Source organism: Amblyomma mixtum, chromosome 2 (genome assembly GCF_055824585.1).
Source record: "Amblyomma mixtum isolate Tamu chromosome 2, ASM5582458v1, whole genome shotgun sequence".
Classification (NCBI taxonomy): Eukaryota; Metazoa; Arthropoda; class Arachnida; order Ixodida; family Ixodidae; genus Amblyomma; species Amblyomma mixtum.
Genome location: NC_143013.1, coordinates 152,159,668 through 152,181,455, shown reverse-complemented (window position 1 = coordinate 152,181,455; position 21,788 = coordinate 152,159,668). Strand labels below are relative to the sequence as shown.

The 21,788-nt window shown below is 46.3% G+C and overlaps 1 pseudogene; it reads left to right on the top strand.

Moving 5' to 3' along the window:
• Window positions 1–20,189, top strand: part of LOC149361290 (uncharacterized) — a 38,383-nt pseudogene extending 18,194 nt beyond the window's left edge.
• The last annotated feature ends 1,599 nt before the right edge of the window (window positions 20,190–21,788 follow it).

The window sequence follows — 21,788 nt, the reverse complement described above, 5'->3', positions numbered from 1 at the left end:
ATCGCGAAACAACTGAAAGAAATTGCAATAGATATAAAAGACATAAAAGAAAAAAGACTTACCGACATAGAAGACAAAATAGACGACCTGTCAGCGCTAGGCCAGCACCGAACAAAGTCAAGCCAGTTATCTTTAAGCCTCTGGATTCGCGACGCAAGGGTGAAATTATGAAAAACGCTTTCAAACTTAAAAACAGCTCGCTTTCTCTTGGTGAAGATTTTTCACACAAAGTCAGAGGTATTAGAAAAAAGCTCTGGGATAGTTCCAAGCCGAACCGTGATAAAGGTGATAAAGTATATTTGTCCTTCACCAGGCTATTCATAAATGGTCAGGCATACATCTGGGATGATGATAAAAACGAGAAGGTACCATCACAAAAAAAAAACGGCGAAGAAGAACCGCTTCGCCCCAGGACTCGCCTTCGGGCGCAGTCGAAAACCGGTCCCCACTGAGCTCAAATGGCATACTGGCCCGCTCTCCTACCTATTTGGTTGCACAAAATAAGCGCATTCACGACAGTAGGGCCCTTTCAAAGCCCGGGAAACAGCTGAGAATAATCAATGTTAATGCCCGAAGCCTTGTAAATAAGGCGGACGAATTTGAAATTTTACTGCTCGAATACGATCCCCACGTATGCGTCATAACAGAAACTTGGCTACATAATAATATAGGTGATGACGCTGTTTTTCCGCCCTTATACAAGGTATCCAGAAAGGACCGGCCCTCAAGGGGAGGCGGTGTAGCTGTTATTGTCAAAAACCAAATTGAATCCGCCTTAATCGAAGACGTCCCCGATCTTGAATGCCTGTGTCTGAAGTTGTCATGCTGGGGTCATGGTTTCATTTTTTATGCGCTTTATAGGCCCCCCGACGTAAATGATGATTACCTAGTCAAATTACAAATCGGTATGTAAAAATACACTAAGAATAAAATACTGCTGATCGGCGATCTGAATCTTCCAGGTGTTGACTGGGACCGCCTTGAATGTATCGGCTCTAAGAAACCTGTGAATTCTGTCTATAATATTATGTTCACACGTGACTTGGTCCAGATTGTACGCCAGCCGACTCGTGAATCCCGCAGTCGTGATTCTATATTAGATTTGGCTTTTGTACCTCGTGCTCTCAGTGACTGTACTGTATCGGTTGAGCAAGGGCTTTCTGACCATCATCTTGTGAGCATTGCTATACCTTTTCACGCGCGCAGCGTACGCAAACAGCAACAAGTAGGTACATTCAAAGATTACACGCGCGCTGATGATGCCCTCATAATACACCACTTGGAAACGTGCCTTATAGATTTTGATGGAACGGACGCATGCGCACTTTGGACCAAATTCAAGGAAATCTGCCATTATTGTCTAGATAATTTTGTGCCTACAAAGCGCAAAAATGTTCATAAGCAAACACCTTGGATGAATCGGAACATTATTCACCTGAAGCGCAAAATAAAACGACTGAAAAAAAACACGTGCAACCTGATCTGATCTCGGAGCTTAAAGAGGCACTCGCGGGCGCAGTACGCAGATCAAAAGATTACTACTTCAAAAAATCTCTCCCAAACTTCATAGAAAATGACCCTAGCAAATTCTGGGGATCTATAAGTGACACAAAGAAACCGGGTTCTGAAGTATTAGTTGCTGATACGTTGGTAAATGATCAAAGGGCCATTGCTCACCATTTCAACGAATACTTCCACAGCGTATTCACGGTGTCACAACCATACACACTTGATGCTGCACCTGCCTACCCCTCTGAAGCGAATTTTATTACTTATGAAGGTGTGCTTTCAATGCTTCTAAATTTGAAAACTGAAACATCGTCCGGCCCCGACAATATTCCACACATTTTTCTCTGTAAATATGCCGAATCTGTTGCCAAGTTTCTTGTTATTATGTTTCGCACCTCTTTGTTGTCAGCGAAAGTGCCAAGTGAATGGAAGACAGCCCGAATTGTGCCCATTTTTAAACAAGGTGACCGGCTCGTATTAAGAAACTACCGTCCTACATCACTACTTTCGTCTTGCTGCAAGATGATGGAGCATGTTATCGCCACCCGCATTAACGAATTTTTAGAGTGTAATTCGGTGCTAACAAATCACCAACACGGTTTCCGGAAAGGTTACTCTACCGTGACGCAGCTAGTATCCGTAGTTCATTCCTTTGCCTCAGTATTAGATATTAATGGTCAGATTGATGCAATCTTTCTAGATTTTAGCAAGGCGTTTGACATAGTCCCCCACAGCAGCCTAATATTAAAACTACATTCCATTCGCCTCCCGCGTCTTCTTCTTTCTTGGATAAGTGATTATTTGAATAACCGAAAACAATACGTTGCTCTTGGTGAACAACAATCCGGCTCTCCTCCTGTCACATCTGGTGTGCCCCAAGGAAGCGTCCTGGGGCCTTTACTGTTTTTACTGTACATTAACGATATTGTTCATTAACAATATTCAGATTAGACTATATGCTGATGATTGTGTGTTATTTCGCGAAATTTCCAGTGTTCGTCATCAAATAGACCTGAATAATAGCCTCACTAATATAGTGAACTGGTGCAGTCGTTGGGGAATGGCTTTAAATCCGGAGAAGACTGTTTCTCTCTGCATTACTCGTAAAAGAAATCCGATAAAACATGCACATATTCTTGGTTCATCCCCGCTTAAGGAAGTCACTTCGGCGAAGTACTTGGGTGTGACAATCACTCATGATCTATCATGGAACGCCCTCATTAACAACATCTGTTTATCTGCGTTCAGAAAACTATGTTTCCTGAGACATAAACTTAGGAATTCCCCTCCCAATGTAAAGCTTCTTAGTTATCTCTCTTTGATCAGGCCAAAACTCGAATACGCGTGTGTAGTCTGGGATCCGCATACGGCATCCAACATAAAGAAGATTGAAAAAATACAAAGGAAGGCAGTTAGGTTTGTGTTCTCTAAATTTTCCACATCTGATTCACCCTCCGAAATAATGCAATGTCATTGTAATCCCCGCCTTGAGTGTCGTCGACAAGGTACTCGTTTAGATTTTCTTTCCCTCTTGCTCAACCGTAAGTTGGGACTTGACCCGTCATTATATCTTTTCCTTCAGCCCGCAAGAAGCACACGCCACTATCACACCAGCATGTTAGCACCATATTTCGCACGCACAAATCTGTTCAAATTTTCTTTTTTTCCGCGCACAATAGCGGACTGGAACTCTCTGCCCCACACGGACCAACACTGACATATTTGACATCAGCCATGCTTTGTAATTGTATACATGTTTCTTTTTCTTTTTTTTTTCGCCATGCCACTTTTTGTTGCCATGTGATTTTTCTGATTTACTCATTCTGTACAGTGCCCGTCCTGCTTGGACCTAACCATGGTCTGCAGTATGTACATAAATAAATAAATAAATAAATAAATAGGTCTGATTCCGGGCTGTCGCGTTTAGTCGCCGGTAATCAATGCACGGTATGGGATCTTTTCCCGGTACTTGCACTAGTATCAAGGTCGATGTGTAATCGTTATCACCCGGTACTATGACTCCCAGGTCGCACATTCCCTTGATCTCACCTGCAATGATTTCTTGCTGTACGGGCGAACAGCGATACGGCTGACTACTTATCGGTTCTTCACAAGTTTACTCAATATAGTGCTCAGTAAGCGTCGTCTTTCCGGGATGATCCGAATACACTTTTCCGAACTCAGAAACAATCGTTCTCAAGTCTTCCTTCTGTGCTTGGCTTAGACGTGGTTCTAGGTTGACCTGTTCTAGCAGTGCATCCGAACCGCATTCCTTCATGTCTGCAGAGGTCAGGATTTCTGCAATTTTCTCGTCCGAACCAATCAAAATCACAATTACGACAGCGTGACACTTGGTGTGCGGTTTCATCAGGTTACTATGATGGGTTTTGTTGGGCCTTCTGCCTAGTTTAACTCCGTAGTTGGTATCAGAAAGTTTCGATACCACGTTGGCTGGCTCCTCCCACTGGACCTCAAGCTTATTTTTCTGAGACGGTCGCAGTATCGTTACTTGGCTGCCCACTTCGAAAGTACTCTTCTTTGCTGACTTGTCGTAGTACTCTTTCACAATTCTTGCGCTGTCTTCATGTGTCTCTCGACAAGATATTTCGTTTTTCCGTTCTTTTCAAGTAGGTTAAGGACGCACGTGACCACGTTTCGGTCTTCTTCATCGCCTTCCCATGACTCTCGCACCATGCGCATCGGTGTTCTTAAGCTCCGGCCGTACACAAGCTCCGCAGCGCTGAAGCCTCCTCTCTAATGGGGAGCGGATCGTAAAGCGAACATAGCTGCAGGCACGCAGGCTTCCCAATGGCGTTCGCGCTCAAAGCAAAGAGCTCGCAATATTCTTTTGAGCACCGAGTTCATTCGCTCTACTGGGTTGGACTGTGGGTGATAGATCGAGCTGTGTATGACCTTTATACAGCACCTTTCGAAAAAAGTAGAGGTTCGGCAGCTCCTAAGGACACTGCCATTGCAACATTGAATTTCCGAAGGAAATCCCACACAAGCGAAAATTGAGAGAAAGGCGTCCACGACCTGAGGAAAATTGAGCTCCTTCAGAGGTATCGCTCCAGGAAATTTTGTCGCGAAACACAGAGCAGTCAGAGTGTACCGACAACCGTTCTTTGACTCAGGCACTGGCCCTAGAATGTCAATTACCAACCGGCGGAAGGGATCAGTTAGGATTGGCACCAGTTTCATAGGCGCCTGCCACTTGTCGGTAGACTTGCCTACTGTCTGGCAAGTGTCTCAAGAGCGCACAAAGCCTTCAATGTCCTTCCAGCAAGAAGGCCAGCAGTACTCTTGGGCGAGCCTAGATTTGTCCTTTTTCAAGCCGAGGTGCCCTGCCCACGCATTTTCGTGCGCCATTTTCAATACCTGACGGCGATACTTTTGTGGGATCAAAAGCTGTTCGTACTTACGACCACGGGAGTGAGCGTAATTTCGGTACCACAAGCCGGCTTTCTTGTGAAATGAAATATTCTTTTTCTTTGTTCCTCCTTTAGCACTATCCAGCAAAGCTTTTTCGAGCTATCTTCCTGCTGTTCCCGAAGTCGTTCTTTCAACCTGAGTTAGCTCGTGCCAACTGAAAGAAGCTGGGGTCAATTTGGAGTCCGCATGGCTCAGCGAGCCACTGTTACCTTCTCGTTGCAACTAGTTTTTTGAAACTGTTTTCAGTTTCGTTAACACCTAGTTCTCCGCTTCCCCGAGAGTGCTCGACTTGAGGTTCTACCGACACCGTATCTAGGCTACAATGCTCATCTGCTTCCCTAAGCGGTGTTTCACTCTCCGGTGCAAAGTGAAGTTTCTGCGAAAGCTTCCGCGCTTGAGATCGCGTAAGGGCCATGCATGCCATAGCGGCAAAGAACGATTTGCCTTTGTCCCTCAGAAGCTGCTCTGAGCTGTTCGAAAAGAGGTAAGGGAAATGCTCACGGAGGGCGCCAGACATGGCCACCTCGGTATTAAGCTGACCAAAGGGACCCTCAATGGTCACTTTAGCGATCGGTAAGCAAGCACATTGCTCCTCGGCAACTTTCTTTATTCACGCGCATTCTCCTGTAAAGTCATTCGAAGAAACTAAAGACGGGTGGACAACGTCCATAGTTGCCGCCGAGTCTCGAAGGGCTTTGCACCTCTTACCGTTCACACTAATCTCCTGCATATATGGCTCCAACAACCACATATTTTTGTCTGTCTCCTGAATCGTTGCAAAAACAGTCTTTTGTCTACAGTTTGCCGCGATATGCCCTCCCTTTTTACAGAGGTAGCATGTCAAAGGCCTCCGTGACACAAACGCACGTGCGGCATCAGCGCGCTGCCTAGGAGCATCGTCACATTTCCTTAACACCTTTTGTTCTTCGCCCTCAGGCTCCTTTAAAGCAGACGCATCTTTTCGAAAATCGCGACGCGCGAACGGTTTCCTTCGATCAGGCTTCCTTAGAGAAGCATCCTTTGTTTCCGCCTTTTTGATGCGTAATGCCATGCTGTGCTAGTTTCGGCGAGTGTAGTATTCCTCAGCCAGCTCCGCTGCCTAGTTGAGCTGAACCTCAGTAAGCCTATCCAGCAGCCAGAGCCTTACATTGTCCTGGATACAGCGGTAGAATTGCTCTAGCGCAATGCACTCTACCGCCTTATCACGATCGTCATAAACTTCCTCGCCCTTCAGGTCGGCTTTCAGCTTAAACGCAAAGTCAATGTGCGACTCACTGCCTTTTTTCGCGAACCGGAAGCTTTGCCGGAATGCGTCAGGTGACAGCTTATATTTCCTCAACAGGGCCTCTTTGATCTCTTCTTAGACCTCGAAAGCCTTCTTCGACAAACGCATTATCACGTAAGATGCTTCCCCGCGAAGCAGAGCTAGTAAATTCTGTGGCCACAGTTCTCGCTTAATGACATTCCTCTCGCAGACATGCTCAAATTTTCCGAGATACTTTGCCATGTAATCGCCGATTACGAACGGCGGCAGTTGGTCTCGGATTCTTTTTCCGTTAGCCTGCACTGTCATTGAAGCTACGCTTGGCGCCGGCGAACTTTTCCGCAGCTCCAACTCTTTTATTTTTCTAATCTCTCGGAGTTCCTGTCGCTCTGCCTCTTCCCGCTGAAGGCGGTCTTGTCGCTCTCGCTCTGCGTCTTCGCTCTCACGGCGTTCATTGATCTCAGCCAAGGTCTCATTGGCTTCTTCAGCCGTTACGCCCTCCTTCCGTACGATCTCGAGAATCGGATGCTTTCGTTTCGCACGGCCTACGGTAAGGCCTAGCTCTTCCCAAATTTCGACGAGTTCCTTCACTTTAAGGTTCTCCATCGTGCACAATAGTCTCTTCCAGCTTGCCCTTTTTGAATTCCCTTGCGGTTCACTGCTATAGAGCTACTAGCATGATAAGCGCAAGTAATTCTTTCCAAAACCACCTTGTTTACTCCCTCTGCACCAGCTTTCGTTTCAAAGCACTCCGATTTGGCTCGAAACAGCAAAGCTCTCACCAGTGCAACACACAGCCCAAATACAATCACGTGTGCTAGAGCAGTCTGGCGAACTGAGGGGAAAACATCAGGCACTCACCGCGCCGAGGTAATTGACGCCGGTCGATCCCACCGCTGCCACCACTGTTGGGATTTGGGCATCCCAGCGCTTCCTCCGCCATTGGTTGTGGGACTCCGAGCCAAGAAACGGTCGAGGCGACGGTGAGTCAAAGGACTCAGAAGTACTTGTATTTGGGCGTGTTGGTTCATAACTTTTGAGGAGGACACAGGGGCGCAACAAAAGACGCGGACATGGAAGTAGACAGGGACGAGCGCTTTTTTTTTATTCGACGTAGACCCTTAATATACCTTTGCTTTACCTAAGCGCCACTGTGCGAATCACAAGCACGTGAGTACCAGATAACACCAAATGAAACCTAAAAGCAGGCGAATACAGAAATCTAAGAAAACCATTTCAGGTCGCGAAGTATCACAGATGAATCTCTGATGTAGTTATATCCTTTTTTTCTAATGTAATAGGCTTACACCAGTTCCCGCTCAATCTGATCGTAGCTTGTCAACAATACTTTACAGTCCGATAACACGCGACCTTATTCTTCCTGGTCCATACTTGGCAATGGTACAGGAGATGGGTGCCTGTTTTCTTTAAAGAGTTCTTGTGCTCCAGAAGGCGCTGGCTGAGGCAACGTCCTGTTTGCCCAACGTAAACCTTCCCGCAAGTGAGCGGGAACTCATAAACAACTCCTTTTTTGCAGGTTACGTGGGGCTTACGGTGTTTTACGCCACACTCTTGCAGTTCTTCTTTTCTTCTTATGCGTGCACACAGGCCGGACAGCTTTCGCGGAGCAGAAAAAACTACTTCTATTCCTTACTTCTTGGCCACTTTCTTGATGTTGTGGGAAGTTCTGGGATCTTGTGGGAAGCGCCCGTCGCTGTCTACTTCCATGTCCGTGTCTTTAATTGCGCCCATGTGTCCTGCTGAAGTGTGAAATGAAGTTTATGTACAACATGTACAAGCGCTTTGGCATGGTAGATACAAGGGCCAAGAGCACCACGGGCTAGCACAAAGAAGGGCATCGTCCGGCGGCGAGCGTAGCACCGGCGTGATGGCTCTTCTGCTGACCGTCTGCTGCTCGGGCGCAGCGCGGCTCCGTCTCTATAGCCGCCGGTGTCCGTTGCGGCAGCCAGCCGTTCAAACCCTCCAATCAGGTCACGGCACAGGCCACCGTTGAAATTGGACGAATGGTCGAGTGGGGCCTGGCCATTAAAGGCTTGCAGACTGGAAAGGGCGGCCGGAGAAGCGTCGTAGGAGTTGGAACCGACGGTGAGCAGGAGGAGGAGGAGCAAGAAGGGTCCGCGCCGGCGAGGTGGGATGATTCACGCTGCCAGCCGCGACATGTCCGATGAGAGTCTGGGCTTGCTTTGCGCGACGACGGGTGCATAGTCTGGTTTCCAGAGATGCCAGCGGAATATGGGCGCCAGCACAACAGCCCCCACGCTTGCTGCTAAGACGATGAGTGCCTCTTTAGCGTCAGCTAAGATGCCTAGACACCTTTTTGAACAGTGTCCGTAGGCGTGCGTAGGGTTCTCCGTGAGAATGAGCCAAGTTTCAGCGCACAGCCGCCCCCCCCCCAACCTCCTTGCACCTATGCCCCTAGGGCATAAACAGAGTGCAAAGATGAGGAATGATTATAAAACATTTATTTCCATGTGATGGAACTGAAAAATATAGAATATGCTATTAGGCGGTAGGTTTTATTTTTTTTCTGCAACATCGGCACAGGAATGTATGGTATAGAGAGGATAAGCGCCTTGTTTTTTTATAATCAAAATGTGAACAAGGGAGGGGAAAATTCAGGGTGGTTGCCAGCGTTTACCCAAGAGGTCTTGTTTTCACCCAGACGAAAGAAGTCCTCTTGCTGAAACGTTCGCAAGCACCCTGAGGCTTTCATCTCCTTTGATAACCACGTGAGTGCCTGCAGAGGAAGGCAAAGGCAGTCACTGCGTCGCTGAGGCATTCATGTAGCATCGCACTTGCAGTGTGATTTGCTTTCTCTCTAGACCCCAGAAAATGCGAAAAATTTGTTTTTGGTTCCTGTCACTGCAAAAAAAAAACCGCAAGGATTGCCTCAAAATGACCCGGCAAGTAAACAGTTCTTGGAACGCGACATTATTGGTCTTCGGCCGTTAAAAACGTGCTTGGCCACAGCACTGCACTGAAACAATGACGGAACAGGCCCGACAGAGTAAATTTATGGGGCAGATTTACTTGACGATTGGGGGCTAAGACAATTACGGACGGCTCGCAGCCCACAACCTTGTGCGCACGCCTATCACGGTGGCTGAGTAAGAATAATGAGTTTGCCTTGACAATAGTCTCGTATGAGGTCTAAAGTACCAATATTTGGTCTTCTTTGACCGTGACGTTCGATGACTGAACACATTGGAGTTAAGTGGCGGCTGTGAAAAATTTTCGCGGAATGAAAAATGGGGCATGTTTTTCAAACGACCCAGTGATTTCTTCAATCATGAGCCACAAGTAGAGGATATCCCCGCGTAATAACGATGCTTGGGGTAGCTGCCATTATCAGTCCATTTGCAAAACCTCCTAAGCTTACTATGTGTGACCAATCTGGTGGACGCAAGCTGGTGGAACGTGCGTCAACGTTCGGCCTTACTCTTCCCACGGACCCCGCACAACACACTCTCATTGGAAACTCCGTGGCACGCGACACGTCGCCAGATATCGCCTTTACCAAATTCGATATGCGTAACGTAACAACACTGAGGAAATCGTGATTAGCGACCACAGCATTCTTGCGACCACAATACGCACCAAACCTTTTACAAGACACCACCCTAATGAAACCCTTCCTGACTGCACCAAATTCAGATCCAACTACACTAAGGCTACCCCGATAACAGATCAAGGTTACACTACCTGGTCACAGCACCTCATCTGCCAACTCGAAAATACCGAACAGCACGTAAAGCTCTCAGAGGAGAACCCGCCGATGGAGAACCACCTCCTCCACCTCTGGGAGGCCCGGCACACCCTCGTCCGCCGATGGTGCCGGCGGTAGCTTAATCGTAAACTGAAAATCAGCATCGCGGAACTCACCCAACAAGCGGCAGAGTATACTTTCCGATTCGAACTGGGTAGACCGGTGCAACACCGCTGCTCTACAAATCTCCAATCGGAGCACGTGGCACCCTTTCATCCCCCAGATTGATCCGCCCCAGACCCACACCTAAACCCAAAAATATCTTCAACCAGCAAATCACACCTTCAGCGGAGGCAGAGCCACTCGTATGCAGGTTCTGAAAATGCAGAGCTGGATTGAACGTTCCAGCTTCACGACCTTAAAGCGGCCCTGGCCAAATTCCACCGAGCGAAAGCCCCGGGCAGGGACAAGGTGACGCTGAAACCTCTCGCTAATCTCCCCGAACCAGCCTTTGAGGGCCAGCTCGAAAATTTCAATACCAACTAGACGGGAAATATGCAGATCCGGGTGGACTGGAAGATGTCTCTAGGCACAGTCCTACCCAAACCAGGCAAAGCTCTCAGCCCCGAGAACCTCTGGCCCATATCTCTCACTTCTTGTGTGAGGAAGTTGATGGAGACCATGGCCCGGGAAAGACTCAACCTACCAGAAAGGCGCAACGACTTTGCAGACACCATTTACGGGTTCCGTCCACACCGGTCCGCACAATCAATCAATCAATCAATCAATCAGACTGTTTATTTGCTCATTCAAGGAAACTTTGTACAAACTATGTGGAACGATAGCTTACATGGCTTGTATCCGGTCCAATACAAAACAGCATGTTTTGGGCAACCTCATAGGAAATGTGCGAATAATTTTTTCGACGCAAAACAGTTAACAAAAATAAGGCAGTTGTCCAGTCTTATATCAAAAAATAGAAAACAAAGCATTTGTACAAATGCATGAGGAAAATGCAAACTGATATTTCAACAAAACACATACAAAGCATAAACAAAATACAAGCATTAAATGGAAGTAGCGAAATCGCATTATTACTTGATTGCGCAAATAAAAAACAACTTCGAGAAAGTTTAAAATTTCTGGCAAGCTTTACTTCTATTGGCAATGTATTCCAGACCTTCGTCCCAACCGATTCGAATGATCTCTGACTGTGTATTCTTACGGAGTGGTAGGAGTGGAGTGGAGGGAAGAAAATTACGCAGTAAATGTCTCCCATATTTCATTGGCCACCCGTCAGCCGTTTGTAGAGGAAGGGAGGAAGTGGGAGTGAAAGAAGTTACACAAAGAGGAGCCGTTATGCATAAAATAATTTGAGGACAAGAAATTACGCCCTAACTGTGAATCCATGTCCGGGGATGAAGATGAAGAAGGAATGCCCAGCGAAACGCAGTGGCGAAAGACTGAGTTCGCAATTCGACTCAGCGAGTTCCACTCGGCCAGCCGTAGCTATCGTGTCTCTCCAGGCTTGAAGAGAGGTAAGCCACACCGAATTTTTTTATTTTATAGGCCGAAATAATACCAAAAGAGACATCAATGTAGTCCTCGAGAGAAAAATATCATAAAAAAATTGTGTTTTCGTTCAGTTAAGGTGCGTAAAGCAGCGATAAAAAATTCAGGGGCACTTTGGCTCTCTAAAGTGCTGCAAGGCGAAAGCGTTACTGGCCACTGTTTGTTTTTATTTACTTTTTATTTTTCGTATTTTTTTATTTTTATTGCTCCTTTTCTTAATTTTATTGTTTCTTACATTTATTTTCACATCTTACTTATATTTTGTTTTTATTTTTATTTATTGTCTTATTAGAAGTGAGCTGCTGCAAATAGACTGGCGCGAAGTTCTGAATATACATGATGCTAACAACGCCTACAATGTTTTTTTAGATACCTTCAAAAGATTGTACAATGCTCATTTTCCTGTTAAGCGACGCAAAAAGAGTAGAAAAATTCGAAAGCCATGGGTTACACATGAACTGTACCAAGAAATGAGAGCAAAAGACAGACAGTTTTTAAACACCCGCAACGCTGATGATTTGACCGTCTTTAAAAGGTATCGGAACCAGCTAACGAAAAAGCTGCGCACTGCACGTAAAGAGTACTTCTCGCGTTTTTTTGGACGACAAAAATGTGCCGAGTGAGTTGCTTTGGGACAAATTAAACACGCTACTGCGTCGCGATAACCAACGTAGCTGCATTTCTAAACTAACAATTAATGGCAAAGTTTTGCATGAGGAGGAACTGGCTGATGCTTTCAATAAATTTCTTACAAGTATGAGTACTCCACGCCGTTCCTCAAATGCATGTCGGTATATCAGCACGCGGAATGAAAAATCAATATTTCAACAGCCAGTGAACGAACAGGAAGTAATTTCAACAATAAAAAATTTAAAAAACAGCACCAGTAGGGATATCGACGAAATTCAAATAAAACCAGTAAAGTATGTCGCAGATGTCATAGCACCAGTTCTAACGCATATCTTTAATAAATGTCTGACGACATCGACATTTCCGGTGAAAATGCAAACTGCAAAAGTAGTAATGCTTTTTAAAAAGGAAAGCTGAAATGAATTGGGCAATTACCGTCCGGTGTCTATCTTACCTATATTTTCTAAGCCTCTTGAAAAAATAATTCACTGTAGGCTTGTAAGTTTTGCTGACCACTGCGAATTAATAACAAAACACCAGTTTGGGTTTAGGAAGAATATGTCTACTGAATTAGCTCTGCTTCACCAGAAAGAGTAAATTTTAACGCAGTTTGAAAGCAAGGCAATAGTAGTCGGCCTATTTGTCGATTTTTCCAAGGCATTCGATTTGGTGAACCATGATGTTCTGCTGCAGAAGTTGGACTTTTACGGTATACGAGGGTGTGGATTACAGTTATTACAATCATATTTATCCCATCGATGTCAAGTAGTCCAAATAAACAACTCGCGATCACCAGTCCTGCCACTGCTTTGTGGTGTCCCACAGGGCAGCATATTGGGCCCCTTGCTATTTAACCTGTATATTAATGACATTGTTAACATTAACCGGAACGCCAAATTTATCATATATGCAGATGATACTAGCATATTTTTTTCTGGTAATCACATCGATAAACTCATCACTGATTGTAACGACACCTTAGTCCAACTGCAGCAATGGTCCTCATCCAATTACATGAAGATTAACGAAAATAAAACAAAAGCAGTTGTCTTCCGGCCGAAAAATAAACCTGTTCCTCCTCATGCTGATATTGTTTTAAACTCTCATCCTGTTGACATTGTTGACCATTTCAAATGTCTTGGTGTGATATTCACTGCCAATATGTCCTGGGAATCTCATGTGAATTTTGTATTAGTGAAACTTGCTCGAATAACCGGTGTAGTTGGTCGTCTCCGATATATGCTTTCTACTAAAACAAAAATATTGGTCTATAATTCTCTTTTCTGTTCACACGTCAACTACTGCCAGCTTGTGTGGGGCACAACTACATTCTCTAACACACAAAAAATATTCCATATGCAAAAACGGTATCTACGTCACGTGTACAATGCTGGCTACAATGCAACTACTGCAGAATTTTTTCACAGTGCTCATGTTATCACAGCCCACAAGCTATATCGTTACCGTTTGAGTGCTCCGTTTAAATATGAAGTGAAAAAAAATATTCACAGCCTGGATGCCTTGGCACATTTAGAAGGAAATGCGAAATGTTATCAGACTAGACATGGAGAAAACTGGAAGGTTGCTGTACCACGCTTGAATTCTGGTATGGAGCGATTGTGTTATTCTTTGCCATCTCTGTTAAACTACTATCAGTCACTGAATTTTGATTTATTTAGTTGTTCCACTCTTAAACTTAGAGACATGTTTGCCGATTGACTAACCTGATTTTATCTATTCTGATGTTTGTTTTACCTAGCTCAGGACTTTTTTCCTTTGTTCTGCACTGATGAAGTGTCTTGATTTGTTTATTGTCTTTTCATTATCTGGTGCTGTCTACACGCTGCCTTATATATTTGGGGCTGCGGACTCGTCAAGTTGCCAAGTGGCAGCTTTTTTTCCGTGGCCCTCCATCTGTAGCACCGATGGAAATAAAGATTTCATTTGATTTTATTTTAATTTTATTTTCTTTTTTACTTTACTCCTTTTATTTTATTTATGAAGCCCATGCATTCACTAGATGGGCCGTCTGAGCCTTTAAGCAGTGACACCGAAAGGCAGACGAATCGGCCGACGCGGCTGTAGACACGGCTGCCGACGCGTCTTTCGACACTCCTGCCGACGCGTTTGTCGACACGGCTGCCGACGCGTCTGTCGACACGGCTGCGGACGCGTCTGCCGACGTGTCTGTCGACACTCCTGCCGACGCGTCGGTCGACACTAATGCCGACGCGTCTGCTAACGACAGTATGAAACATTAAAGGCTTCGCCGCTGTGGCTCAGTGGTTATGGTGCGCGGCTGCTGACCCAAAAAACGCGGGTTCGATCCCGGCCGCGGCGGCTGGAATTTCTTTGGAGGAGAAATTCTAGAGGCCTGTGTATTGTGCGATGTCAGTGCACGTTAAAGAACCCCAGGTGGTCGAAATTTCCGGAGCCCTCCACTACGGCGTCTCTCATAGCCTTAGTCGTTTTGGGACGTTAAACCCCATAAACCAACCAACCATTAAAGGCTTCCGCCTTAATATGATATAAACAGGTAGGCGCTACCTCAATTGGTTCTTGTGAAAGGTGCACCAAAACATGCCCAAACTTACATGGGAAAACTATGGCTTACCCTGCCCCTTTAACTACGGGGCATCAGCGTCTCCCACTGCCTGATCCAAACCCTTATTTCAATCTGGCTATTACTTTTCGGTAGATCTATCTGGTGGATCAAACTGCTCACAGCCAATACCCACCCCCCTCTAAAGGCCTCAAGAAAGCGAAGGAGCGTTGGCGTCTTCGCCCCTACACCAACACGGTACTGTGCCGGGCAGTGCTTAAATATTAAAATTCGACCACTTCGGGTGAGTGTCCACACTGTGTGGAAGTATTTTTGGACCGATATCACATGGTGTGGGCATGGCCTGCCAATCCTGCTTTCCCACCCCACGTCACCCGACAGTACTGGGAGGCTCCCTTGCTCGGCTGCTGAACTCCCCAGGACCAACGAGCCCTGGTGACAAGAGCCTAGGCCGCCGCGTAGGCCACGCCGGTGACAGACTTGAGATCCCTCCTACTGAGTGTGTGGACCAGTCCCTTATAACTCGCTCAAAGCAAAAAGTGTTTTTGTAAACAGTACAAATAAATGTTTTACATCACCACTTTGGTTGTGCGAGACGAGCACGCTATTCACTCCGACCCGCCAGCTCGACGGTTTCGATTGAACGAAGGTGCGTCTCGAGAATACGGTCTTGTCTTAGAAGGGTGCTTTAGAGACATGTACTGTGGTGTATATTAGTAATTATGATGTGAACGCTATGCCGTCACTAGGGTGAACGCTCTGTCTTCACTAGGGCGAAGGCCATGTCTTCACTACGACGAACGCCATGTCTGCACCACGGCGAGCGCCAAGCGCACGCTCCTCACGCTTTCCCTCGTCCCTTCCTCCTCTCCTTACTCTCACCCGGTCACCTATATAAGGTGGCTGATCGGGATGAATAAACGCCTCGCTTAGGCGAGCGCGGCTTCGGCCGCTTATCTGTTTTTTCAGCAGCGTCCGCTCCGGCGGACGCAGTTGTTGCTGCGACGCGCGTCTTTTCTTTCCTTTTTCTCTTTCCTCTGATCTTTTAGCTATCCTCTATCTGCATGTGGCAGCGGTGGTGGCACGGTTCCAGCCAGTAGGCAGGCCCGTGCAATTTCCATTTCATGCTTCTCTCAGTGGCAACAACAACAACATGAATAAACGCTCTTTCTATCCCCAGCGTCCGTTTGTGCTCCATGGAAGCACGGCACGCGCAATGCGCGTACGAGCCTTGTAACAGTGGGTGGTGGTGGTGAAAACTTTTATTTTGTGAAAAAGAGTTTGGGAGCCACAGAGTGGCCCCGCTACATGGTCGGCGACCCTAGTCCGGGACACCGCATGACGAGGCCCCGTCTCTCGCCCGTTTCACCAGAGCCCTTTGGGACTCAAGCGAGGAGCAGTTGAGGAGGCCTGTCTCCCGTGCCTCTCTGGAAGAGGTAGGGGAAGGGGGGAGGTGGGGATTTTGAGTACATGCCCACACCATGTGGAAGATATCACAGGTCTCCCCACAGTGTGGGCATCGCCCATCCGTGTTAGGATCGTAATGTTTTATTATTGCAGGACAGAGTAGAGTACCTGTCTGCAGGCGCCTTAAAGTTCGCTCCTCCGTCTTACTCAGCCCTTTTGCAGGAGCCGGAAAAAAGGCGGTGGTTGTCGCTATAATGTGTTAGTATTTCCCTGAATCGCAGCAGCGGATGGTTAGTCTCCGAGCCAGAAGAGCTGGGCGACGAGCGCAAAGCGAACCCACGAGGAGTGCCAACCTGAAACGTCGGTCAAGGCTGAGTCGCTGGACACAACCACCTCGGCCATGGCACATCACCAGCTTCCCGAGTATGACGAACGCTGTGACAACTGGAGAGCCTATCTGACGAAAGTTGAAGGCTACTGCGAAGCAAATGGAATAGAAGATTCAATGAGGAAGAGGGCATTGCTCATATCTGCACTGAGCACAAGCACAGTAAAAGTACTTTCAGGGACAGTTGCACCGAAGAAGCCTAATGCGCTGAAGTACGAAGATGTAATTGAAGTCCTAAGTGCGTATTTTGATCCAAAACGCCACGAAATAACGGAGAGATTCCGCTTTTCAACCGGCGTCAGCTGGAAGTTGTGTCTGTTCGTACATTCATTGTTGAAGTTCGCCAAATAGCGGATGGGTGCAACTTCGGAGGCGTGCTCGACAGAATGTTTCGCGACAAGATAGTATACGGCGTCAGGTCTAGTGCTCTGCAAAAGCAGTTGCTGGCGAAAACAGACCTTACCGTGAAGGAAGCCGAAGCGATAGCGCTTAGTTCTGAGGCAGCAGAAAAGGACGCTAACGCGATTTCTTCGGACTTGACGGCCGTAATGAAGAGGAACGCGCGGACACGTACCTGCGAGGAGCCGGTATTAGAGTGTGGACTGTGTGGAAGCACGAAACACAATGGAAAGGCGTGTAGCTGGGTGAAAGCTCGATGCTACCGCTGCGGCAGGTTCGGGCACCTTGCGAAAAATTCCTTAGCGACGTCAGCAAGGAACGCCAGAAAATCCATGCTCAAAGCAGGTCAAGCCAAGCTTGAAATGTTAAAGAGGAAGCATTGGATGACGCAGCCGACAGCATGCACAGCTGGACTTTGGTTGCGTCTCAGAAGTCTCAGTTGGAACCTCCGATTCCGATTCACGTGGTGTGACAGCAATATGCCGATGATTGTCGATACTGGTTCAGCTGTGTGTGTTGTGCCTAGGCAACGTTTTGAACAGCACAAGAAAAAGTGGCCACCATAGTCACCGTGCAACCTAATACTTTCCTGTTACCTAGGGACCTTGTCAGTTCTGGGGCAGTTGGATATGCCTGTCTATTACAACGGGACTGCCGTCGAGGGCTCAATAATTTTTATCGGTTTCCCAGGACCAAGCCTCTGCGGACGCGACTTGATATCTAAAGTCAGCAACGCAGGGTCCTCAGTCCTCAACATCGGGGCAAAGCTGGGGGCGAAGCTCAGGGCGCCCCTCGGGAATAACTGTGCATAAACCGTGGGCGTTGGGATCTCAGACGTACAAGACGTCTTCAGCACAGAATTGGGCCTGATTGACGGACAACCAGTGCATCTTAAACTGAAAGAAGGAGCCATACCAAAATTCTGTAAGGCCCGTTCTCTTCCATTTGCTTATCGCGACAAGGTATCCAAAGAGATTGAAAGGCTGGGAACCATCGGAGTGTTGTCTCCTGTAAAACACGCAGAGTGGGTTACACCAGTCGTGCCAGTACTAAAAAACGATGGCACCGTTCGCATCTGCGCAGATTTCAAAGTAACCCTAAACCCTGCATGTGAGCTGGAGGAATACACGCTACCTGTCATTGATGACATTTTTGCGTCTTTGAATGGCGGCGAGCAATTCAGCTCGCTAGACCTGCGTGACGCCTATAATCAGATCCCTCTCGATGACCAGTCCAAGAAATTTTACGCTATCAATACGCACCGGGGGTTGTTGTGCTACAACCGCTTGCCTTTCGGTAAAGCTTTCGCGCCTGCAATTTTTCAACGAAAAATCGACAATGTTTTGCAAGGGATATCAGGTGTCCAGGCTTACCTCGACGATACACTGATATCGGAAAAACACGGTGGCACCGACACATTAAGGCTGGTGCTCCGCACAGACTGGGCATGGCAGCATCGACAGAATGCGGAGCACTTTCCCTTTGTCTTCCTTGTGCAGCTATGTGGCCTTCTTGCATGCTGCAACGTTGGCTGTCTGGACATCAGCGTGCTGAACCTCTCTGCGCATGTCCATCTTTCAACGCATCAAGACATGGATCAAGAAATACTCCCACTAGCATTGGAATCTTGGCATCCCTGTCATCATTCTTCGGCAACACGTGCTGATTGCCAGGAACCCGGACTGCAGGGGGCGTCACAGTGCACTCAAGCTATAAATGGGCCTCACGCTCGTTTTGCAACCACTGGGCATGGCAGCATCGACAAAATGCGGAGCACTAATCCGTTTGTCTTCCTTGTGCAGCTATGTGGCCTTCTTGGATGTTTCAACGTTGGCTGTCGGGACATCAGCGTGCTGAACCTCTCTGCGCATGTCCATCTTTCAACGCATCAAGACATCGATCAAGAAATACGCCCACCAGCATTGGAATCTTGGCATCCCTGTCATCATTCTTCTGCAACACGCGCTGATTGCCAGGAACCTGGACTGCAGGGGGCATCACAGTGCACTCAAGCTATAAATGGGACTCACGCTCGTTTTGCAACCACTGGGCATGGCAGCATCGACAGAATGTGGAGCACTAATCCGTTTGTCTTCCTTGTGCAGCTATGTGGCCTTCTTGGATGTTTCAACGTTGGCTGTCCGGACATCAGCGTGCTGAACCTCTCTTCGCATGTCTATCTTTCAACGCATCAAGACACGATCAAGAAATACGCCCACCAGCATTGGAATCTTGGCATCCCTGTCATCATTCTTCGGCAACACGTGCTGATTTCCAGGAACCTAGACTGCAGGGGGCATCACAGTGCACTCAAGCTATAAATGGGACTCACGCTCCTTTTGCAACCACTGGGCATGGCAGCATCGACAGAATGCGGAGCACTAATCCGTTTGTCTTCCTTGTGCAGGTGAGCAAAAAGTATGGAAAATGTTTTCGTTCTAATGACCTATTCCTGTTGGTGCTGCCGTGCCCTCGGCTTTGTTGCTTGCTACAGGTTTTCACATTCTGTCTGAGGAAATTATTATTGTTAGCCGGTGACATTGAATCGAACCCAGGCCCTGACATGACCCGAATTTTACAACAACTTAATGATATTGCAGTTGACATAAAAGACATGAAAGAGAACAGATTACTTAACATAGAGAACAAATCAGATGTCCTGTCCAGGCTTGAGAGCCGAGTAACGTCCTGCCAAGAACAGGTTAGTTGTATGAGTACAACGATTGAAAGGCTTGAAGCAAGGCTTGAGCAGCTTGAAAATTATAGTCGGAGGTCAAATTTGATCATATATGGCATCCCAGAAACTGAAGAGGAAACAAATGAATCGCTTGAAGAAACCGTAAACAAAGACATTTTTCATGATATTTTATGGCTAGATCCTATCCTTATTGAGCGGGTACATAGGTTAGGTAAACCGGCAATTGACAAAACACGTCCTGTAATCCTAAAGCTTCCAGACAGTAGGCATAAAACTGTGATACTCAAGAACAGAAAGAAACTAAAGGGAAAAGATTATTCAATTGGCGAAGACTTTTCAAAGAACGTTCGTGAACTAAGAAAGAAACTATGGGATAGCGCGAAGCCGAACCGAGATAAAAAAGAAAGGGTTTCCTTGGGTTTGATAAGTTATACATCAATAATATTCCTTACGTTTGGGACTGCGAAAAAAATGATAATGTGAGGGTTCAAAAAAACGACGGGATCGGCGCAAGTCGGCCCGTGACGCGAAGTTGTACGCAGTTGCGAAACCTCTCACCAATGAAGTGAGTGGTTCATTTACCTCAGCTTATTTCTTCACTAAGACAGCTTGTCTTGCCATAGTAACACGGGCCAATCTAGTATAAAAAGCTTGAGAGCAGTTAACATTAACGCACGCAGCGTTGCAAACAAGAAAGACTCGCTTGAACTTAAACTGCTGGAGTTCGACCCACACATATCAGTCCTGACTGAAACTTGGTTACATGACGACTTAGCAGATGACCTGGTATTTCCTCCTCATTATAAAGTCGTTCGCAAGGACAGGACCTCAAGGGGTGGCGGCGTAGCCATTCTCTGAAAAGACTCTGTAGAATGCGACCTTGTATATGATGTTCATGACCTTGAATGCCTTTGCATAAAAATTTCTTGCTGGGGTCATTCTTTCATCCTGTATGCTTGCTACAGGCCACCAGATGCCACACCCGACTATCTTATTAAGCTACAACATCACCTGTCTCATTTCCAAAATAAGAAAATACTGTTAATAGGTGACTTCAATCTGCCAGATGTGTGCTGGGACCGCTTACAAGGCGGTGCTAAATCTGGGAGCAGTGCAGACGTTCTGTTTGATGTCATGCTTGCTCATGATTTAGCTCAAATTGTAAATCAACCTACTCGTGTACAAGGTACATCTTCCTCTATACTAGACCTAGTTTTTGCTAGCCGTCAATATTCTATGCATACTGTATCGGTCGAAACAGCCATTTCAGACCATCACCTCGTAAGCGTATCGATAGATTTAGTTAAGTCCCCTTACCACAACAAAAAAGCCAGTCACGTACGTTGTTTCAAGGATTATTCTAGCGCTGATGATGCCGCAGTGATTGAACATATGGAAACTTGTTTATCGAGCTTCGATGATAAAGATGGTGTCTGCAAGCTGTGGGAGCGATTCGTCGAAATGTGTCAATATTGTGTAAATGCCTTCGTTCCAAATAAACGCAAAAAAATTCACAAACGCACACCTTGGATGACGCGGAAGATTATTGAACTGAAGCGAAAACTAAAAAGATCTAAGAAAAAAAACCGCCAGTTAAGTCAGATTGAAACGCTTAAAAATAATCTTCAACGTGGGGTTCGTGAGTCAAAAGACTTGTACTTTAACACAACGTTACCCAGTTTTGTTAAAAATGACCCAAGTAAATTTTGGAACTTCCTGAGTGACAGCAAGAAACATATCTCAAAAATAACAGCGGAGGGAGATACTTTGACTGATCCGATTGACATTGCACGCCATTTTAATTCTTTTTTTCACAGCGTATCCTCTGAAGCAGGTGTACAAACTGTACAAAGTGCGTCATATTTTCCTGTACCGGAGGTTGACTTTGTTAGCCTCCCTGGTGTATTTGCTTTGCTTTTAGAACTGAAACCTAAAACTTCTTCTTGTCCCGATAATTTACCAAATGTATTTTTGAGACGCTATGCCGAAATAATTGCGAAGTTTCTTTTTGTGTTGTTTAAAAAATCTCTGCTGTCATCAAAACTTCCGGTTGAATGGAAGACTGCTCGAGTTATTCCCATCTTTAAAAATGGTGACTGCACATTACTACAAAATTACCGTCCTATTTCTTTAACTTCCGCATGCTGTAAAATGCTCGAACATATTATTGCTAAATATATTAACAAATTTCTTCAAGAA